General features: G+C 54.8%; 1 protein-coding gene across 2 annotated transcripts in view; it reads left to right on the top strand.

The window, feature by feature from the left end:
- Positions 1-20,000, top strand: part of LOC137609981 (RNA binding protein fox-1 homolog 3-like) — a 267,024-nt gene that overhangs the window by 203,858 nt on the left and 43,166 nt on the right. The window lies entirely within an intron of this gene.

Genomic DNA, 20,000 nt, shown 5'->3' with positions numbered 1-20,000 from the left:
TGAAGAATTATTCTTTGCAGAAAATTAACATTGATTTTCCTTTTTCATTTTTTTGTTCTTGTCACCCCCCCATAGAGATTGATTCTGTCACCCCCCCATGTGAAGCCTGAAGATGGCAATTTGGTGAAGGGGGGTGTGAATCAAATCAACAACAAGGTGACTCCTCAGAGTTGAATTATTCACGTTTTAATACAGCCAGGTCGGGGGGGGGGGTCAGTGGGTGAGGGGGGGGGTCAGTGGGGATGGGGGGGGCAGAGGTGTCAAGCATCCAGTTCAGGTTTTACACCTGGTGACACGAGCTGCAATCAGTTACTGCAGCAACAGAGACCCCCCCTCACCCCCTTCACCCCCCGTCACCCCCCAATCATGATAGTAACCCTCAACCCCCCCCATCTGTCCAGAGTGGGTACACCCCGCCGGGGGGCCAGTGGACGACAGGTGTACCAACACCAAAGAGTAGAGGAGCCAGAGTCCTGGGGGGCCCGGGGGGGTCTGGTCCTGGTTCTGGTCCTGGTTCTGGTTCCACTCAGTCTAAACAGAACCAGATTCTTAAATCCTCCGTTTGTTGGTCTGACTGGGGGGGTCATCCCCCTACTGGTGTGTGTGAGTGTGTGTGTGTGTGTGTGTGTGTGTGTGTGTGTGTGTGTGTGTGTGTGTGTCTGTGTGTGTGTGTGTGTGTGTGTGTGTGTGTGTGTGTCTGTGTGTGTGTGTGTGTGTGTGTGTGTGTGTGTGTGTGTGTGTCTGTGTGTGTGTGTGTGTGTGTGTGTGTGTCTGTGTGTGTGTGTGTGTGTGTGTGTGTGTGTCTGTGTGTGTGAGTGTGTGTGTGTGTGTGTGTGTGTGTGTGTGTGTGTGTGTCTGTGTGTGTGTGTGTGTGTGTGTGTGTGTGTCTGTGTGTGTGAGTGTGTGTGTGTGTGTGTGTGTGTGTGTGTGTGTGTGTGTGTGTGTCTGTGTGTGTGTGTGTGTGTGTGTGTGTGTGTGTGTGTGTGTCTGTGTGTGTGTGTGTGTGTGTGTGTGTGTGTGTGTGTGTGTGTGTGTGTGTGTCTGTGTGTGTCTGTGTGTGTGTGTGTGTGTGTGTGTGTGTGTGTGTGTTACACGTCCAACACGGATGAAACGGAGACTTCCTGTGAGAAGCTTTAATGTTTCAGCAGTCAGCCCCCCCTCGCCCCCCTCGCCCCCCTGCCCCCCCCTCTCTTTGCGGTAAACCCTCCCCTGCAGAGCTGTGAGGGGAAACAACCCTCTGAATCCGGCCGCGGCCGGCACCCCCCCATTCAGCAATCCTTCATAGGCTGCCCCCCCCCATAAAAACACCTGCCCCCTCTCGCCAAAGACAGTGTATGCAGGCTATCTCCTCGACTCGCTGTTTGTTGCTATCCTTGTGGGGGGGGCGTGTGTGTGGGGGGGTATTACAGGAGAGATTAACTGAGCGTACCTCGTGGGGGGGGTTCCAGCAGCTGGTTGTGGTGGAGGATGCAGTCCTGTTTGTTTTCATTAACACTGGGGGGGGACTCCCTGTGGAGCCGGGGGGGCTCCTGATTAGAGAGAATTGTGGGTATCCCCCCGCTGCTGAGGACTCCACCCCCCCCCCCCGCCTCGCCGTCCCTCCGCAGGATGATGTCACCGCAGACGAGGAGTTATGAATGAGAGGCTCTATGGGGGGGGCATTTATGCAGAGACGTGTTCACGGCGCGGGGGGGGGGGCTCCTATTCGTCATATAAAATATGCTGGGGGGGGCGCTCGTTAACATAACACCATATTGTAGACGCTCCTGATGGGGGGGGGGATCTCCAGATCTCCTCCCTTTGATCTGTAGTGGGATCTTCTGTCACGCCGCCTGTCGTCACCCCCAACCCCCCAACCCCCCAACCCCCCAACCCCCCAACACCCCCAACCCCCCAACCCCCCAACCCCCCAACACCCCCAACCCCCCAACCCCCCAACCCCCCAACACCCCAACCCCCCAACCCCCCCAACCCCCCAACACCCCCAACCCCCCAACCCCCCAACACCCCCAACCCCCCAACCCCCCCAACCCCCCAACCCCCCATCGACTCTACGCCGCTAAACGGTCACCGGGACGCTGTGATGTCAGAGGAATCACCCGCATCACACACACACACACACAGACACACACACACAGACACACACACACACACTCACAGACACACACAGACACACACAGACACACACAGACACACACAGACACACACACACAGACACACACACACACACAGACACACACACACACAGACACACACAGACACACACACTCACAGACACACACACACACACACACACACACACACACACACACACACACAGACACACACACACAGACACACACACACACAGACACACACACACACACTCACACACACACTCACACATACACACACACACAGACACACACACACACACACAGACACACACACACACACTCACACACACACACACACACAGACACACACACACACACACACACAGACACACACACACACACACACACACAGACACACACACACACACACACACTCACACACACACACACACACACACACACACACACACACACACAGACACACACACATATATTGGAGGATGGCGTTAGCTGTCCCGGGGGGCGGGACTAATGCTGGCCGGTCTTTCCTGGGGGGTCGTTACTGTAGGCTGCTGTGGTATTGACAGCTGTGAATGGAGATGCCGTCTGGGCTGGGGGGCCAAATGGCGACATGGGCTCTCGTTAAGCTGGGGGGGCGTGAGAGACGAGCCCAGCTCCAAATGACCCCCCCCAGGGAAGGGCTGTTCGATCCGCCGTCCTTTAAAGGTTAGCACTGCCGGGGGACTTCCTGTTGGCGCCGCTAGCACCGTTAGCGCCACCATCGCTTGCCATCGGCGGGGACAGTCGTTTGATACAGATCCGGCCCCCCCGGCTGAGTGTCCATACATGGGGGGGCCGTTTGTCATCGGGGGGGGTTCTGCTGCGCGGCGCGTCGATAAATGTGTTTACATTTTGCCGATAATGCTAAACATCCTGCAGTCATTAGTGTGTAGCATTAGCCGCTAGCGCTGGGGAGAGGGGCATTAGCATTCGCAGCTACGTCGGCTAATACACTCCAGTCCAGTCGCTACCCCCCCCCACGCTTTAATTACCACAAGCATGAAGCATTTAGCGCTGGGGAGGAGCTAGCACGCTGCGGGAGACGGTGGACGGTGGAGACGGTAGCGGTGGATAGCAGCTAGCAGAAGGACCAATGGGAGATCAGATCAGAAGCAGGTCATGTGACGTGCATGCTAACATGCTAGCGTGCTAACACTGCCGAGGCCTCTCATTGGTCGCTTCAGTGGCAGCCGGCTGTGATTGGTGCGTTTGTTGGTGTGGCTCTCATCCCATCACCCCCCCCGGGTGGGACAGCCCCTCTGTTCAGGTGGGGGGGGGACACGCCGTTAAAGGCGCCACACCTTTTCATCACCAGCGGAGCGTTTTACCGCTGACAAATGGACCCCCCCCAGCTACTGCTGCTCAGAAGGTCGTTATCCGTTTTCATCTGGGGGGGGTTATTCCCGTTATTAAATAGGTATTAGTTGCCCCCCCCCGGAACTCATCTGTTTTTTAACGGATGCGGCGCGATGTTGTTTGACTAGCAGGAGCCGCCCTGGGTCGCGCGCCGAGGGCGGGGGGGGATCGATACCTGAACTCAGCTGGGGGGTCAGCCTGGATGCTGTGTAAAATGAAATGGGCCTTGAAATTGATTTCAAGCCCTCCTTGAAAAAGTCTACAGGTATTCAGGAATGAAACGGGGGGGTGGGGGGCAGTGGGGGGGGGGCAGTGGGGGGGGTCTAATTGTTTTTGTTTCTCCAAATGAAATGAAGCCTTTTATTATTATTATAATTCCTCTATTGCTGCTGGGGGGCCGGTTATGGCTCATTCTCTTGGAGGGGGCTCAGTAATATAAAGTAATGGACATCGCCACGGTTACCCCCCCGTAACGCCGCAAAACAAACGATTATGGGATGGACATCAAAATAAAAGATGGGGCCTTTGTTTTAGTTAATCTCAGCTGAGCGGTGAAAGAACAGCGGGGGGGGGGGGCAGAAAAATGACATCTTTAGAGGGTTCACTCTGGAAGCGGCGCCGGCTCCTCCCCCTCGCCTCAGACAGGATGAACATCGCTGCTTCCTGTTAGCAGCACGCCTCGCTGTTTTAACAAAATCATCCATCAAGGTGAGATCTGTGGGAAAGAGCGGCGCCTCGGGCGCCCCCCCCGCCGACCCCCCCGCGCTGATGAGCTTTTATGAGGTCCCCCCGGAGCCGCGTGTGTGTTAAAAACAAATGGAACTTACAAATTACACATTACAGCCTCCGCTGTGTGTGTGTGTGTGTGTGTGTGGTGTGTGTGTGGTGTGTGTGTGTGTGTGTGTGTGGTGTGTGTGTGTGTGTGTGGTGTGTGTGTGTGTGTGTGTGTGTGTGTGTGTGTGTGTGTGTGTGTGTGTGTGGTGTGTGTGTGTGTGTGTGTGTGTGTGTGTGTGTGTGGTGTGTGTGTGTGTGTGTGTGTGTGTGTGGTGTGTGTGTGGTGTGTGTGTGTGTGGTGTGTGTGTGTGTGTGTGTGGTGTGTGGTGTGTGTGTGTGTGTGTGGTGTGTGTGTGTGTGTGTGTGTCTTTGTGTGTGTGTGTGTGTGTGTGTGTGTGTGTGTGTGGTGTGTGTGTGTGTGGTGTGTGTGTGTGTGGTGTGTGTGTGGTGTGTGTGTGTGTGTGTGTGTGTGTCTTTGTGTGTGTGTGTGTGTGTGTGTGTGTGTGGTGTGTGTGTGTGTGTGTGTCTTTGTGTGTGTGTGTGTGTCTGTGTGTGTGTGTGTGTGGTGTGTGTGTGTGTGTGTGTGGTGTGTGTGTGTGTGTGTCTGTGTGTGTGTGTCTGTGTGTGTGTGTGTGTGTGTGTGTGTCTGTGTGTGTGTGTGTGTGGTGTGTGTGTGTGTGTGTGTGTGTGTGGTGTGTGTGTGGTGTGTGTGTGGTGTGTGTGTGTCTTTGTGTGTGTGTGTGTCTGTGTGTGTGTGTCTGTGTGTGTGTGTGTGTGTGTGTGTCTGTGTGTGTGTGTCTGTGTGTGTGTGTGTGTGTGTGTGTGTCTGTGTGTGTGTGTGTGTGGTGTGTGTGTGTGTGTGTGTGTGTGTGGTGTGTGTGTGGTGTGTGTGTGGTGTGTGTGTGTCTTTGTGTGTGTGTGTGTCTGTGTGTGTGTGTCTGTGTGTGTGTGTGTGTGTGTGTCAAAGGAGGATTTGTTGACATAAACAATGTGTGTGTTTTTATTTACACCTTGGTTTCCATCCGTTGTAAACGTCTCCAGAATGAATCCTGTGCTGATCAATACCCCTGATAGGCGATCGATGCAGTAATTCTACTTCCTCGTCTTTTACTCGTTTTTTATTTCCGTTCCTCAGACGTTTACTTCCTGCTGGTGTTTTAGGCTGATTGATTAGTTTCCATTGTTCCCTGATCAGAGCTGATCAGAGATCAATAAGGTTAACGTGACGCGTCTGTTTCCGTCCTCCACGCTGATCAGACCCCCCCGTCTTTATCACGCTTTTATTTTTCCCCTTTTCAAAATAAAAGCATGTTTCCTGCAGATAAACGATCGATCGGTGAACCAATAGCAGCTCACGGTTTTGTTTATCCGTCCAGCTGTTTTTGTAAATAACTTTATTTATCCTGTGCCGTCGACACAACCACGTCACGCCCCCCCAACCCAACGCCGGGATAAACGACATTCCATCCAATCACTGCTTCTCCCGCCGCCGGGACAGGAAGTGCTGATTAACTGGATGCGAATAGAGTTCCAACGGGCGGGGGAGGGGGGTGGTGGTTGCGGAATGTTTTCCAGCAATATTTCCCGCTGGGGGGGGCAGCTCTGATGCTCTTCACCATCCTCCAGCGGGTCCATGATAGCACTCTGAACGCCCCCCCCCCATCCATATCTGGTCACACACACTCCCCCCGACACACACCGATGGGAAGAGGTGCCGGGGGGGGGGGGCAGATCCCCTGACACATGATTTCACGCGACATAACCAGAGCAAATTCTCATCGCCACCCCCCCTCCCCGCTGTTGTCCTGCCGTGGACTCCCGGCGCCGGCCCCAGAGCCCCCCCCAACTCCTGTTATCAGAGTTACGGCGACGCAGCGCCGGAACGACGGGCCGCCGGCGACACGTCTCTGCCTCGTAAATCGTGCGTCGCTCAGGATAATTTACGGGGGGGGGGGGCTGCGGGACAGACGGCGCCCGGCGGATCCCTCCCCTCAGCCTCCGTTCACTTCTGCCCCACGAGGGCAGTCGATCCGCCCCTCAGCATTTATCTGCACCTTCCTTCCCCTCCTGCCCACAGCCTCACTCTGACTGATTAGGATCATTTCTTGCAGCCTTTATTTTTTCTGGGGGTTTATTTGTTCTGTCAGGATTATTACAGATAAAAGATCAAACCAATAGATCAGACTAATAGATCAAACCAATAGATCAGACTAATAGATCAAACCAACAGATCGAACCAATTGATCGTCTGGGTATCCTTTACAGCTCACACGTTCGGGGCTCCGCCATCAGCAAAGGTTGTCAGCGACGCTGATTTTAGCCAATGTGCATCGGGCCGATCGCTACGCTAATAACGCTATGCTAACAACGCTACACTAACAACGCTACGCTAAACACACACACACACACAGTTATACCTGTATATGTACAGGTAAAGCTCGTCTAACTTTGTTAACTAGTTCCAGGAGAAAAATGTTGAAGCTTAATTAATTTTATTAATGAATGTATTTTAATCATGTTTGTTAATTTGAATCTATTTTAAGTTGACAAACAATTAAATTTTATTTTTTAATATAGAAGAGAAAAAAGGTCTTGTCTTCATCTCCTCTTCCTCATCGTGGGTCACGGGGGTTGCTGCGGGTTAATGTTTAATTGGGGTGTATTGTTCAGTGACAGTCCCGTGTTAACGGTTCACTAGTGAGTCTGTTTGTGTCCGACGGACATGACGTGGAGGAAAATGACGTGAACTTGATTTTATTTCTTTATTTTTTAAACTGGCACACTGGAGAACGTCCCCCCAGCTGACCTGACCTGAGGTCGCGTGTTTCTGTGCCGTCCAGGTGAACCCCGTGTGTGTTTCTCTTGTTGCCGTTGTGTGTGTGTGCTCCCCCCTCGCTGGCTTCACCCTCAATGCTGCGAGCTGATTGGATGAGCAGAGTTTGCCTGCAGCCCGAGGCGCTAGAAGTTTAAACTGGGTTATCATCGGCCGTCGTCTCCATCTAGTTACGCCGCAGCAGCGCCTCCGGTGGCTCCGCCCCACCCAGCCTTATCCAATAACGCCTTTGCTCCTCCATGTCGGTGAACAAAATGGATGCCTGAGCGGGGAGCGCCTCCCCATCGGGGACCCGTTTCCAGTCCGGGGGGGGGGGGCAGCAGCACTGAAAAATCCCACGCAGCGTGTTTGTGTTCAGGATCCTCCGTGGGTTCTCCAATCAGGGCCGGTTTTTCCCAACACGCTTTCGCCGCCGCAGCCGCGGTGTGCCGGCGTCACGCTAACCAGACAGGAAGCACAATGCAGGCAGACAAGCCTCTTTCACAGGGGAGTTAATGTAATCTACCCCCCCAACCTGGACACTCACTGTCACTGACACGCTGCCGTCAGCTCCAATAACACCGGGGCTTGTGGGTAACTGGGGTTGGCGCTCCGCTGGGTTTCCATGCTAACACTCTCCGGGCGCCGTCCAGTTGTTAAACACGAGTGTTCGTTCTCGATCCAAACTCAGCTCAGTCGTTCCTGCTGTCAGTCAGAGGAGCATCGATGATGTCACCAACAGGACGCCGTCGTCGTGACGTCACTGACAGGACGCTGCCCGGAGCATGTTGAAATTCTGGGGTTCATGGGAGCTTTGTCGGGTGGGTGTTAACTCACATACCTGTGTGTGTGTGTGTGTGTGTGTGTGTGTGTGTGTGCATGCGCACATGTGACGAGTCGGTAACTCAAGTGCTCAGCAGCAGGTTGTTTCCTCTGAACCGGGGCCCTTAGTTAATGCTAATTGTAGCAATTAGCATGTGAATGAGGTGAGAATTGGATAATAGAACTAAGATAAATATTGATGTTGATTCACATTGGAGTAGTGTGTGTGTTTGTGTGTGTGTATGTGTGTACTTGTTTTTACCAACACGTAGGGACTTTGACTTTTTTTATCACCCGTGGGGACCTATTTTTCTGTGGGTTCTGTGTGTGTGTGTGTGTTAGGAGGGTAACACAGGTTCCTGTAAACATATCCTGAACCCTTATTTGCATACATTAACACGAGGCAATTACGGGCTCAAAGAACATCAACAGCGACGTGAAAAATAAATCAAGCGCTCCTGGAAGGCGAGTCTATCGGGTTCTGGGGAGGTGTTTTCAAGTTTTCTCCCCCTTGGCCTTATTTACTCGGGTGTGTGAACCAGTAACCAGCTGCTGGGGGGGTTAAACGACATCCATCAGGATGAGGCTTTTCATTCTGACTTTGTAATAACGCGGCGTCGCCTCAGAACGAGACGGATGACCTTCATTCTCACTGCAGGTGATGGGACCGTGTCGCTTCCTCCACAGAGACATTTCGGTCGTCCTCTTGTCGGAGGGGCAAGCCAGGGGGGAGACAGCGGTGGGGGGTGTGGACCGAAATGAGAAGTGACCCATGATAGATGATGCTGGGGGGAGCCGGAGTTGCCGCTGCAACCGAGAAGTTGTTGGGGTGGAAGTAAAAAACAATCTCCCGGAAGGCGGCCGCCATCTGGACATCGGCCCACGTCTGCAAATCAGCAGCGTGATGGGCCGTCGTCAACCCCCCCCCCTGTAAATACTTGTATGAAACATTACGATCGTACGCCCACTGGAAAATATACGCCAACATTCACATCAGCCCCCCGCCCCCCAGTCGGCTGTTTCCGAAAGAGAAATGTGAGCAAGGGAGCGAGCGAGGGATGGAGTGCGGCGCTGGGGGCGGGCGCGGGAGAAAACCTCATTTCTGGCGGCGTTGTGCAGCGAGTGGGTTATTGAGGTGGCTGTAATTTGATAAGGAGAGGAAACTCAATGGACTGTGAGCGAGTCAGCAGTTTGAGCCCAGTCACATTTCTGATGGGATGTGGAGGTGGAGGGGGGGTGAATATAAAGGGATGGGGGGGAGGAGAGGGGTTCCCCGACACCAGCGCCGGCTCCCGTCGAACGGCGAGGAGTCACTCCATCCGCTGTCCGACGGGCGCCGGATGGAGCCGGAGGCACATTCCCAGGCAGATGGTCGTAAGAACGGCTTCTAATCGGAGATTCCCCGCCCCAGAGCCGCCCCCCACCACCTCAAACACCTTCCTCTCCGTGCTCTGAATCTCCTCTCGCCTCACAAAGTCACTTTTTGTTGTTGTGGCTGTTTCTGCTCTCAGATAAGAGACGCGAGTGCGATCAGGAAGCTTTGAAGTTCCCATAAATAATGGGACGGCGCGGCTCCTGAGCCCCCAGCTTCAGTTCAGATCAAAGATTAGCCTCACGCCGGCCCGGCGCTGGAATAAAGCACTTTATTGGATTGTGAGGCCCGGCTCTCTCCCACCAGCGGGGCCGGCGTCGGACTGGGGGCCCCGAGACGTTCACACGGAGCCGATCGAGCTGTTTGTCCTCCCAGGATCCACAAGAAAGAGAAAACAAGAGCGCCTGAACACGGATGGCGTGTTAATCAACGCCGCGCTCAGAGGCGCAGCGGGCGGGGCTTGATGTATGAGAATGGAACCACGAGCGGTGCGGCAGCGTTTTACAGCTCCTGTTAAACCGGCTGTAAAACCCTTCAGACCTGGGGGGTGTCAATCCTGCAAGCCCTCGAGGCGGACGGTCACACCTCTTCACACACAAGCTTGTCCAGCCCGGGTCGATCTGGGGCCTCGCCCTTCCAAACAGTTGGTGCCGGGCTTCTCCGACCCACGGAGGCTCAGCTGTCCTGAAAACCATACTGAACCAGTTGTGAAACGAGGACTCGCCGGCGGATATCTTTAGCGTGGGGATAAAGAAACGGCGTCCCCGGCTCGCTAGGCTGAGCCCATACAAGTGGGGGAGGGGAAGTGGCGTTGCCAAACCCCCGCAGGAGCGGAATTATCTTTGTTTACGCACCTCCCACTCCCACCTTTCAGCGCATCGACTCGGAGTTACCGTGGAGACTTTACGCGTCTGTGGGAACATCGACAACACTGTGTAAAACATTAACGGGCCCGTTTAACGCCCCGTCCTCGCCGCCGCCGCCGCACTCCCAACGCTGCACATTTTTGACAATAGGTAATACTCAAATCTCTCTTCCAGAGCCTAAATCCCATAAAAACACATCTCATGGCGGCAGCTGCATTCTGGGGGATTTGATGTTGGTGTCATGAAAGCCGCAGCGAGAGGAGCCCACGCACAGATTAGAGCGGTCATACCAACGCTAGCCGTTTTTACATGTTGCCTTTATTTCCTCCTTTTGAGTTATGCTGGGTAAACAGCTGAGCGGAGCGAGGGGGCGGGGCTTTACGAGCGGGAGGGAATGTAACGACGATAATAAAAACCCACGGCGGCGAGATGAGAGCGCTTCAGACATGAGAAGCGTTAAAAGGTGGATGAAGGGAGGTCGACCCCAGAGACGGGATGAGAAATAATCTGTCAGCAGCCCCCCCGCTCGCCCACCCCCCCAGACATCACCCCATTGCTCCGCTAATTGATAAATGATGTCCGCTCATTTCATCAAGGTCGGTCTACAATTAAAACATCCATGATTTATCAACCAATGAACAGGAAGCAGAAGCAGGAACCTGTCTGTTAGACGACACACACACACACATATGCATAACCCACAGTTGAAAAAGTCCCCAAGAGTGATAAAAAAGCTACAGTCCCTGTGTGTGGGTAAAACCAAGTACACACACACACACACTCGCGGGACTCGGTGTATGACCTAGGAATCTCTCTGGGGGTATTGGGTTTCTCCTGGTCCGGGGTGACTCCGACTCCTGCCCCTCCCCCCTGGCTTGAGGAGGCGGGTGTTATTGACACAGGAAGCGTCTGTGTTCAGATGTTTACGTTTGGAGCTCCAATGACATTAGAGACAACACTCCATCGCCGCGCCAGATTCCACAAAGCGTTTCTGTGAAATCTGCTCCACGGCTCAACAGCACTCAATAACGACTGCAAATTAAAAGCAGCGTGAGACAGCACGAGATAGCAGGAGATAGCACGAGATAGCAGGAGATAGCACAAGATAGCAGGAGACAGCATGAGATAGCAGGAGATAGCGTGAGATAGCGTGAGATAGCATTAGGTAGCACGAGATAACACGAGATAACATGAGATAGCAAGAGATTGCTGGAGATAGCATGAGATAGTATGAGATGGCAGGAGATTGCAGGAGATAGCATGAGATAACACGAGATAGCAGGAGATAGCATGAGATAGTGTGGGAATGCTTCGTGGTGTGCGCCACTTCCTGGATGGGCGGTGCCTTTGCAGTGTGGTACCACTTCCTGGATGGGTGGGGCCTCTGCCTGGAATTAAAAAGGTCGCTAACAAGTCTCATGTTTGATGTCTGAGTGATTAATAATATATAGAAGCTTTTGCTAGATATGCTGTTTCAAGTTGTATCGGTGGATCTTTTCTTAATATATGCGCTACATTACTGTGCATGCCCCCCCCCCCTTCAACTGCCCCCCCACTCTGGATGTATGTTAATGACTTTAATGGCTGCTCTGCTTCCATTTAATCAGAACCTCAGTTCTGGATCCAGCTGCGTGTCGGCCGTCGTGTTCAGACCCAACTGGAGTGTGTGTGTGTGTGTGTGTGTGTGTGTGTGTGTGTGTGTGTGTGTGTGTGTGTGTGTGTGTGTGTGTGTGTGTGTGTGTGTGTGTTCGGGGGGTGTCAGGTGAAGTTTAATGTTCTTAAGCGAGAATCTTGGCGTGGGGGAATGAAACTCGAGTGCTGCTCGGCGTGTGGCGACTGCAGTCTTCCCGTTTTCACCTCGGATGCTTCGGCTTCTTGTTCACTAATGGCCCCCCCTCCAGTCTCTGTCCCCCACCCCACACACGCTGTAATTTTATGGGTTGGAAACGAACAAAATAGGAATGCATTTGGCTGATTTCCTTATCAAGTGTAATGAGTTGCCTCATATTTCAGTGTTTCCTTGCCCCCACCTCCCCCACGCTGCCTCCCCTGCGCTCCACCCCCCCAGAACAGCCCATCTAACTGAACCTGATACTGGGATTTGTGCGGCTAATTCCCTGCACTCAAACGTCTCGCTGTGGTGTCATAATTGACACGCCATTGATTTATGTCTCCTATTACCGCGTCCTGATTGGCCGATGAGTCCGGCTTCCTGTCAGAACCACCGGGCCGCTCGCCGCTCTACTTCCTGTCAGAACCACCAGGTCGGGCCGCTCTACTTCCCGTTTGTTTACTGTTTGTTGGGGCTCAAACCCAACCCAAACCCCGTTTCCATGGGGACAGCATGAGAGCAGCACTCGTCTGTTAGCGTGCTGCTAATCATGTTTAGTGGGCGTCACCCAAACGTCCTTAGCCTGTAATCGCATTGCATTGTGGTCCAGTTACGTAATGCAGGAGGTTAATGGCTTGAGTGCATCTTTACGTTCATTTAAAAACACAGCAGAACCTTCAGTAGACCTCCCTATGTTGGCGCCGTCTGGGGGCGGGGCTCCGTCTGGGGGCGGGGTTCCTTCCGGGGGATGAAATGAACTTTTTGGTGCTGGACCTGGATGGACGTCCAGCTCCGGTTTGTTGTGATCCTGCTGGGAGAGAATCACTGGATCAGTGATTGTAGTGTTGGTGTTGTGTTGGTGTTGTGATGGTGTTGTTGTGTTGTTGTTGTTGTCTTGGTGTTGTGTTGTTGTTGTTGTGTTGGTGTTGTTGTTGTTGTGTTGGTGTTGTTGTCCTGCAGTGACATCGTTTCTTCATTGTGATTGGACTGTTGTGGGTGTGGGAGGAGTTTAATGATGTAGTCACTGTGGTGACGGTGCTAAACGCTGCCGAGCTGAAGAGAAAGCCACGCCTCTTCTTCCTCATTTTCCTCAGTGGCGGTGCTCATAAATCACCCCCCATCTGCCCCATTACCGGGTACTTCCTCCTCCCCCTCCCCCTCCTCCTCCTGGTAGCACCTCCTTTACTGCTGTGACACACTCCTGGGTGTGTGTGTGTGGGTGTGGGTGTGGGTGTGTGATTCTCTCAGAAACTTTCTGAACTTACCCATAATTCACCTCTCTGCCCCCCCCCCCCCTTAATTCCTGTCTCTCCTCTGATCGATATTTGGGGCTGAATTGGCTGAAAGGGAAAAGAACAGAGGAGATAGGCGGGGGGGGGCAGCCGATGGGGGGGGCAGCCAATGGGGGGGCAGACAATGGAGGGGGACAGCCGATGGGGGGGGCTGGCCATTGGGGGAGGGCAGCCGATGGGGGGGGGGCAATGGGGGTGGGCAACTGATGGGGGGGGGGCTGATCTGCTTGTGAATGCTTACTGACAGCGAATCACCTGCAGCCCATCAGCAATGGACAGCCTCTGATTGGCCGATGTCTGGTGAGGGGGCCTGGCCTGCTCTCCATCGGGACAAATTGTAACAAAGGGACACAGGAAGTGGACTGTAAATGGGGGAGTGGAGTCGGGGTGTGTTTGATCGGGTTGGGTGTGTTTGATCGCGTCGGGGTGTGTTTGATCGCGTCGGGGTGTGTTTGATCGGGTTGGGTGTGTTTGATCGCGTCGGGGTGTGTTTGATCGGGTTGGGTGTGTTTGATCGCGTCGGGGTGTGTTTGATCGGGTTGGGAATGTTTGATCACGTCGGGGTGTGTTTGATCGGGTCGGGGTGTGTTTGATCGGGTCGGGGTGTGTGTGATCGGGTTGGGTGTGTTTGATCGGGTTGGGTGTGTTTGATCAGGCTGGGTGTGTTTGATCAGGCTGGGTGTGTTTGATCGGGTTGGGTGTGTTTGATCAGGCTGGGTGTGTTTGATCAGGTTGGGTGTGTTTGATCAGGCTGGGTGTGTTTGATCGGGTTGGGTGTGTATGATCGCGTCGGGGTGTGTTTGATCGGGTCGGGGTGTGTTTGATCGGGTCGGGGTGTGTTTGATCGGGTCGGGGTGTGTTTGATCGCCGTGCCGCTCTGGGCGATGTCACATGATCTGGGTGATCGTCCCGACAACCCCGACCCACAGAAACCCTTTCAGATTCTGATGAGGGTATTTCTGCTGCTCTGCTCCCCATGCCCCTCATTCCCCCCGTCCCCCCCGTCCCTCCCCAGTGCCTCTCTGGTTTCCTCCTCGTCTCTTGTGTTGGACGGTGTTATCTGAGAATCACACACAGGTAGGAGTGTGTGTGAGTGTGTGTGTGTGTGTGTGTGTGTGTGTGTGTGTGTGTGTGTGTGTGAGTGAACACACACACACTCTCAGGTGTGTGGTGCCCTGGCGGTTTGTTCCCTGTTGTGGTTGGGGGGGGTTGAATGTTCCCACTTCCTCTCTGGGCTAATGCAGTCCTTCCACTGCCCCCCCCCCCCGTCCCTCGGTGAGGCGGGTGTGGTCATCCGTGCCTAATGGGCTGAGATCGCAGCCCGTTTCCAGCTTTGCCAGCAGAATTGTTTTTCCATCACTTGGGACGGAGAGGGGGGGGCATTTTGCTCGGTCGTGGTAACCCAGGCAGGGCAATTAGAGGGTATAGGGAAGGGTAACGCTCCCCCCCCAAACCACTCCTTGTGGTGGCGCTGGGGTCCAATCGATGGCTGGTCCTTGAGGGGTGGGGGGGTGTGGTTTGTGATTAGGGAGGGATCGGTTAGAGAAGCCACTCCGTCTCCCGTCCAGAGGTGTGTGTGTGTGTGTGTGTGTGTGTGTGTGTGTGTGTGTGTGTGTGTGTGTGTGTGTGTGTGTGTGTGTGTGTGTGTGTGTGTCTGTTTGTGGACCACCTGACATCAGGTGACACGATCCCTAATGGACTCTGTCATGTGAAACAAGCGTCCCCAGTTAATTACCTCAGCGATGCCCGGGCCTCACTTGAGCCAGGAGTGAGTGTGTGTGTGTGTGTGTCCTCTTTATTCTAATCCTCTCTACTTGAATCACATTCTTGTGTTTTGTTGGTTTTCCGCGTGTGGGGGGTGGGGGGTGGCGTCGCAGCACTAACGCTAACAAAGCGCCGGAGCTACAGTAAAGCCGGGGGCTATTTCGGGCACGGGGGGGGCGGCTGCGGCGGTACACTCGCTGAATGCACTCGCCTCCCCGGCTTCATTCATGTGTCGATTAGCAATGCGCCCCCCTCACCAGTCCCCCCCTCTGAATGGAACTGACAAGCACTTTGTCAACAGTCGCACAAACGTCTCTTTCGCATTCCCGCGGACCTGAAGGGGCTTTCAGGTCCAGATCAAAGAAACGGAGGTTTATGTTTACGTACGTACGTTCCTCCCGTTTCTTTCAAACGTTGTTTTTTCTGGTCGCTGCTGACGATGTGAATCAGACGGGGGTGCTGGGCGGCGTCTGAAGGCTAGTTGCCCACGCGGCGCCAGGAGCAGGTGGTGTGAATAAAATATTTAACGGCGTTCTCTCCACCTATAGAAGCGTGTGCTGCAGCCACCATATGTCCCAGAATGCAACACTCCCCACGCCTCAGCGCTCCTGCACCAGTCTGTGCTCCACCTCTGTGGTGCAATGAGAAAAAATAAAACTTCTTTGGCGTCTTAAGCCCCGCCCCCCTTCAGTGTCAACATCGACACTGAAGGGGGGCGGGGCTCAACCGGTGGACCTTAATTATCTGTAACAGGAAGGATCTGCGGGACGAAATCAATCAGCTCTGATTTCAAATCAGATCAGATTTGATTTCTGAATAATAACAAAAGTCACCTGAACGTTCTTTCCAGACAGAACCGGTATGAACCGGTCTGAACTGGTCTGAACCGGTTATCAAACCTGTTTACGGACCCCAGCAGAACCCCCCAGCAGAACCCCCCTGCAGAAAACTGGAGAGGAAAGTCTTCCTGTAACAGGCAAAAACCCGGATCGGACCCGATCAGCAGGGTGACTTAAATCAATCAAACCTCTCCACTTCCACTCTTTTTATTTGTGGGAGTGGGGGGGGGTGAGTGTGAGTCCCCTCCCCCAATCAGACGTCTTTGTGGGGGCTGTTTTGTGTTGGTGTCCCAGAATGCCGTGGGTGTGTTGCTGGCGTGTGCTGATGGGAGCATCAACGGAGAGAAAGTTCCACTCCCAGAATGAAGTTGGGTTGTGTTTGAAGGCTGAACTGAACTCAGACCCTTTGATCAGTGAGCTGGGGGGGTCGTTTGGGGGGGGGGCATTGTGATGTGACGTCTTGACTGCAGATGAAAGCGAGTAACGGCAGTTCTTTCCTCCTGTTTTCCCGTAAACATCTTCGTCTCCATGGAGACGGTTCCCATGATTCAATCAAACGTCACATCGATGCTGAGCTGAGATCAAACACTCCCTGTGGACACGCCCCCTTCCCTGTTGACACGCCCCCTTCCCTGTGGACACGACCCTTCCTTGTGGACAGCCCCCTTCCCTGTGGACACGCCCCATTCTCTGTGGACACGCCCCTTCCTTGTGGACACACCCCATTGCCTGTGGACACGCCCCCTCCGTTAGGCGTCGCCATGGAATCTCCATAGTGTGGTGAGACCTCACCATAGTGTGAAAACTCACTGGTGTTCAGGTGTCCCAGGGGGTGGGGGGGCAGACAGGAGCAACTCCGGCTGTTGGGGCGTCGACTTCATTAATGATGCAGCAGACGCCCCGCCTCTCCTGCCAAGACAGACAGACGGGGGCAGGGGGGGGGACCTGAATGGCCCCCTGGGCTGGCCTTTAATAACCCCCCGTCCTCCTGAGCGTGCCCCACCTGCCTGTAACTCGGTCCAGCTCCCCCCTCCCACCCCATTCTGTCCGTCTCCAGGTTGAAACCGAGCCAGTCCCACGGCGGGGGGTGGGGGGGGGGGCAACCGGGGCAATCAGCAACACGCTTCCCTCCTTTCTGAGGCGCCGTTCATCTCCACCTTCACGCCTCGTGGCTCCGCCTCTGCAGCATCGACTCGCTGCCGCCGTTCCTTCCAGACGATGTGATTGGTCGACTCCGTTCCTTCCAGACGATGTGATTGGTCGACTCCGTTCCTTCCAGACGATGTGATTGGTCGACTCCGTTCCTTCCAGACGATGTGATTGGTCGACTCCAGAGCTTCATCCAGGAAGAAGCTGCGTCTGATTGAAGCACAGAAAAGCTGCTTGTTTTGCGCACCCTGACGTCCCTCTGGCGTCTGAATGAACCCGTTTGTTCCCCTGTTGTGATGAGATAGCAGCGTGTTATTATTATGGGATGTCATGTTTTATGTCTCATGTAACCCAGTGAAATGCAGCCTGCGGCGGGGGCTACCTTTGAGCTGCACCTGAACCGCTTTGTGTTCTTTCCAGGAAAAAAAAACCCCATAATGCAGCACCCCCCCCCCACCCCCAGAAACTGATGATCCCCCCCAACTTAACTCTCAGCCTTCGGAGCGCTCTAACGTTACGCCACGCAGCACTGCAGAATGTAAGCAGAGCCGGTGTTAAAACTCCAGCCGCCCCCAGGCGGTTCGGTGGTGGGCGGGGGCGACGGGGGCCGGCCCCACCCACATCACCGTGATTATTTGGCTGAAAGCGATAACCCACTTTAGGGGAGTTTTTGCCGCCCTCAGCAGAAACACGCTCACCAACAGGATTGAAAGGTGCGGTAACCGGGGGAGGGGGGGTCCATACATGCAAACGAGTCTTTCTCTTCATCTCACCCCCCCACTCCGAGCAAAGTGGCATTTCCATTTTAAGATTGCCTCCCCAGCCCCTTTGTGAATAGAATCGAATTACGCTGAAAAGCAGCGATTGATTCTCTGCGAGCACAATAGTTCCATCGTTTAGACCGATCCCAGCAGGTCCGCCCCCCCCAGCGGGTATTGAACGCGGCCCAGAAGCCATTTTTGTCGTTCTTTGTTTAAATGAGCCAATGGGTTCAGAGATCAGGGAGCGCTGCTCTGACGCCGCAGATGGGGGCGGGGATGGGGGCAGGGTCAAGAGTTCAACAGATACACGCTCCGGTCCAGGGTATTCGCTGGGCTTCAATACAGAGACGGTCCCCCAGAACCCAAGGGCCCCTTTTAATGGTGGCACCGGACTGGATTCCAGCTCATTATGATGTTAATTTGCCACAAGGACGGGGGGGGGGCAGGTTCAGGCTCAAATGGGGGGGGCTGCTGCAGCGCTTTATTTATGATGGCTCATCTCTGATGGAGAAGAAAAACTCTCCTGGAGGTGTGATGAATGAGCACCCTCACCCCCACCCGGCCACCCTCACCCCCCCACTGGGAGTGTCTGATTACCCTTTAAGGGCATGGCGATGTAGCCTTCATGCTCCTAATCTCTGTGCATACACAGCTCCTCCCAGCGGGGGGGGAGGCCCCGCCCAACAGTGATGAAAGGTGGCGGCGGGAACGTGAAGTCGATCGCATCTCCAGCGCCTCATCGCCGCAAAGCCAACGGCATCCCTCCCCCACCCCCCACCCCCCTCAGCAGCGAACTGACATCAGCTGCCAGGTCTGCAGGAGCCGGGTGGGGGGGGGCCTTTGTCAGTCCGCGCTGACGGACAAAGAGAACAGGTGCACTCTGGGTAGTCCACAAAGGGTTTGCGTTGGACGTGCTGCTGGTGATGCACGACACCGATGCGTGGACGGGGTCCGTGTGCTGCGTCACGCCGGCAGGCGCCAGTATCAGGGGACACTCCGGCTGGAGCGCCGCCAGGCCGACGAGCTGAAGCTAAGATTCCCTCTCCTCTGCGAACCTGACTTCCTCCTCGCCGTCAGAGATAGACTGACGACTCGGCGCTCTTCAGGCTCCGCCCACGCCCGACAGAATCAAAACGTGTGAAATGTGGATCTTTGTGAAAATGTCACCGGTGGTCACGGCGGCGTCCTCCACCGCCACGCAAATGTCCTCACGCTCCTGAAGGCAGGTTCCTCCGGCGGCGAGCGGGGAAATGAGATCATTACAGCGTGTGTGTGTGTGTGTGTGTGTGTGTGTGTGTGTGTGTGTGTGTGTGTGTGTGTGTGTGTGTGTGTGTGTGTGTGTGTGTGTGTGTCTGTGATGTTAAGGGCTTTAAATGGACTCTCCTGACCCCCACCACACAACCGAGTGCCACTGAAATATGTACCACCCACAAAAATTGTCACTTTGCCCAACGCCCCCGGTCAGTCATGTGACCGGCGTGACCCTCGATTAGTCGGGTCCCCCGCCTTCCTGTCAGGCCACCATGATCAGGCCCTGGTGGCTGCATTTGTCCTTACCCCCCCACCGAAATGTAGTATTTCATGCTTTCTTGCTCGAACTGCTGCATCAGCAGTACCCCCCCCCGCCCCCCCCGCACGTCCCCTCAGTTCACCTCGTCCGGTTCCTCCCCCCACCGGGTCGACAAACTCACGGAAAACTCGCATTTTGCCCAGATAAACATTCCTAAGCAGACGTTCCGACCGGAACCCGTGTTCTCCTCCCCGTGTTCTCCTCCCCGTGTTCTCCTCCCCGTGTTCTCCTCCCCGTGTTCTCCTCCCCGTGTTCGCCTCCCCGTGCTCTCCTCCCCGTGTTCTCCTCCCCGTGTTCTCCTCCCCGTGTTCTCCTCCCCGTGTTCTCCTCCCCGTGTTCTCCTCCCCGTGTTCTCCTCCGCGTGTTCGCCTCCCCGTGTTCGCCTCCGCGCGTTCGCCTCCCCGTGTTCGCCTCCCCGTGTTCTCCTCCGCGTGTTCTCCTCCCCGTGTTCTCCTCCCCGTGTTCTCCTCCCCGTGTTCTCCTCCCCGTGTTCTCCTCCGCGTGTTCTCCTCCCCGTGTTCTCCTCCCCGTGTTCTCCTCCCCGTGTTCTCCTCCCCGTGTTCTCCTCCGCGTGTTCGCCTCCCCGTGTTCGCCTCCGCGCGTTCGCCTCCCCGCGTTCGCCTCCCCGTGTTCGCC

This window comes from Antennarius striatus, chromosome 16, assembly GCF_040054535.1.
Source record: "Antennarius striatus isolate MH-2024 chromosome 16, ASM4005453v1, whole genome shotgun sequence".
Classification (NCBI taxonomy): domain Eukaryota; kingdom Metazoa; phylum Chordata; class Actinopteri; order Lophiiformes; family Antennariidae; genus Antennarius; species Antennarius striatus.
Note: the sequence above shows the minus strand (reverse complement) of the source record. Positions and strands in the feature narration are given on the sequence as shown.